The sequence below is a fragment of the Chrysochloris asiatica genome, unplaced genomic scaffold, assembly GCF_000296735.1.
Source record: "Chrysochloris asiatica unplaced genomic scaffold, ChrAsi1.0 scaffold00080, whole genome shotgun sequence".
NCBI classification, from domain to species: domain Eukaryota; kingdom Metazoa; phylum Chordata; class Mammalia; order Afrosoricida; family Chrysochloridae; genus Chrysochloris; species Chrysochloris asiatica.
Window position 1 is genome coordinate 221574 of NW_006408598.1, and position 2947 is coordinate 224520.

Consider the following 2947-nt stretch of genomic DNA (forward strand, 5'->3'; position numbering starts at 1 on the left):
AAAACTCTACAGCAATGTTTTTGTTTTGCTTTGTTGTGTTTTTATTTGGGACGGTGGAGTTTACAGTTGTTTTCATTGCTCTCAGCCAAAGAACTCTGATTGATTTACAAATGGGGAAATAGTGGCATCAGGAGGGCAGTGACTTGTTCAAGGTCACACTGTGAGAAATCTGGGCACAAATTTAAAGCCATTGCCTCTCGGAAGAAATGATCCTGATTCAATAGGCCACATGGGAGGTGGGGAGATGTGCTGGTTTAGTTCCCATTTTATACATGGAGAAGTGTACTGGTTGTTGTGTAAAGAAGTAAAACAAATGTTTCTGGATCAAAGTTCACTATGTGTATGTTTTGAAGACAGAGAGGGAGAGAGAAAGAGAGAATAATGATGGTGGAAGTAGAGCTGGTGGGCCTCAGATCTTCATAATGGTAGAACTATAGCTTTGAGTCTCAGTTTGGTCAATTCTGGTCACCTAGGAAGACTTTTGCAGAAATAGAGAACCATGCTCTCAATACCTTAAGGATTGAGGAGGAATCCTGAAAAGGTAGAAGAATCTCAGGAATCTCCTGAAGGGGAACTTAAGCAGGTAAACATTTAACCAGGAGAAACAAGAACTGAGGCGAACAGACCAGAACAACGATTCTAGCATGTAACAAGGGCCAATGGTTATGGCCTATCAGACCATAAACTCTGTACGGAGAGGAGTCTTATTGGACATTGGAGTCATAGTTGTTAAGTGCCAGCAAGTCGGTTCCGACCCATAGCAACCCTGTATAGGGTTTCTGAAGAGCAGCTGGTGAACTTGAACTGCCGACCTTGTGGTTCAAATGTACCTTGCAGTCCAGAGCATTAATCCACAGTGCCACACCAGGACTCTAATTGTAGTTGTTATGTGCCGTGGAGTCAGTTCTTACTCATAGTGAGCCTGTACAGGGTTTCTGAGGCTGTAAATCTTTATGGGAGCAGAAAGCCTCATCTTTCTCCTGCAGAACAGCTGGTAGTTTCAAACTACTGACCCTGAGGTTAGCAGCCCGATTCATAACCATTATGCTACCAAAGCTCCTTAGGACTCTAGTATCAGGTACAGTTTCAGGCACATAGTTGATACTCAATAAACATTTACTGAACAAATGAATGAATGTGTTGGTCTTCCATAGTTATCACTGGCATCGCATCTCTGGCCTCACCCTGGGGGCCAAATGTGCCTGGTTGGTGAGCAGTATCTGGAAAACACAGGAGCGGAGGCTGCAATGTGTTCTCAATATCCTCATCGCTGATGACATTTACTCAGTCACAGCTGTGGTACAAAGGAACAAAAGGTTCTTGCCCTGTGGACTTGCAGCTGAAATGACAGAAAACGAAACAAGCAATGGGCAGTTTCTCTGTGCGTATGTGTTTTATTGTGCTAAGCCTCAGAGAAGCAACAATGTTCTGTATTTACTACAAGAACAGTAAAAATGATCATATTCCATTTCACAAAGAAGTAAATGCAAACCCTGAGACATGCAGGGACTGGTCTAGAGGGCAGAATGGTGTTGGCAGCCTAGCCAGAGCACCCATCTTCTCTTTGTACTTTGTACAGCTGTTTCCACGCTCTTCAGTCTGGGCTGGCATTTGCTTCCTTGATTTCATACTGACTGTGACTCTGCGGGCACAGCTTGCGTCTCCAGTTGAGGAGTGAATTTTTTTTTAATGGAATTTGAAAGAGAGAAGGTTGCAAGTGGCAAGCAGGCCAAGGGAGATGGCGTTATACCTAGTTGGCTTTTTTTTTAAATTGTGGTTTGTGTGAAAGTTTACAGAGCAAATTGATGGTGGTGGATGTGCCGTGGAGTCAGTTCCGACTCATAGTGACCCTGTATAGGGTTTCCCATAAATCTTTATGGAACAGAAAGTCTCACCTTTCTCTCGTGGAGCCACTGGTAGATTTGAATTGCTGACTTTTCGGTTAGCAGCTCATTTTGTAATCCACTACGCTGCCAGAGCTCCTCACCGAGCAAATCATTTCTGCATTTAACAGTTTATACACATATTGTTTCATGATGTTAGCTGCAGTCTCCTCAATTTATAGTACTCTTCCCACTTCCTCCTTGGGTTCTCCGTTTCTGTTTACCCATCTCTCCTATCCCCTCCTGCCATCTGAACTTTTGTTTTGGGTAAATGCTACCCTTTTAGTCTCATTTGATTGATTGTTGTGAGGAACACTGTTTGTTAGGAGTGTTATTGTTTAGTTTATAGGTCTGTCTACTGTTTGACTGAAAGGTGATCACCAGGAGTGAGTTTAGTTCCAGGTTTGAAGGTATGTAAAGGCCATAGTCTCGGGAGTTCCACAAGATTCTGTCAGACAAATAAGTCTGGTCTTTTTTATGATTTTGAATTTTGTTCTACATTTGTCTCTCACTTTGTCTATGACTTAACATTTGATCTTTATCATAGTGGCTGGTAGTGGTGGTCAGGCACCATCCAGTTCTTCTGGTTTCAGGCTAGTCAAGGGTCATGTGATTCATTAGTCCTTTGGACTAATTGTTCCTTTGATTCTTTGTTTTTCTTTACTCTTCTCTGCTCCAGAAAGGAAGAGCTAATTAGTCGTATTTTAGATAAACCTCCTGAAAGCTTTTAAGATCCCAATCACTACTAAGTAGCATGTAGAATATTTTCTCTGTGGACTATCTTATGCCAGTGTGATCTGAATGTGAAAGTTGGACAGTTAATAAGAAAGACTGTAGGAGAATTGATGCATTTGAGCTATGGTGTTGGAGGAGAATATTAAAAGTACCATAGACTGCTAAAGAACAAACAGATCTGTGTTGGAGGAAGTACAGCCAGAATGTTCCCTGGGAGCCAGAATGGCCCAGACTTCATCTCTCATACTTTGGACATATTGTCAGGAGGGACCAGTCCCTGGAGAAGGATATCATGTTTGGTAAAATTGGAGGGTTGGAGAAAAAGAGGA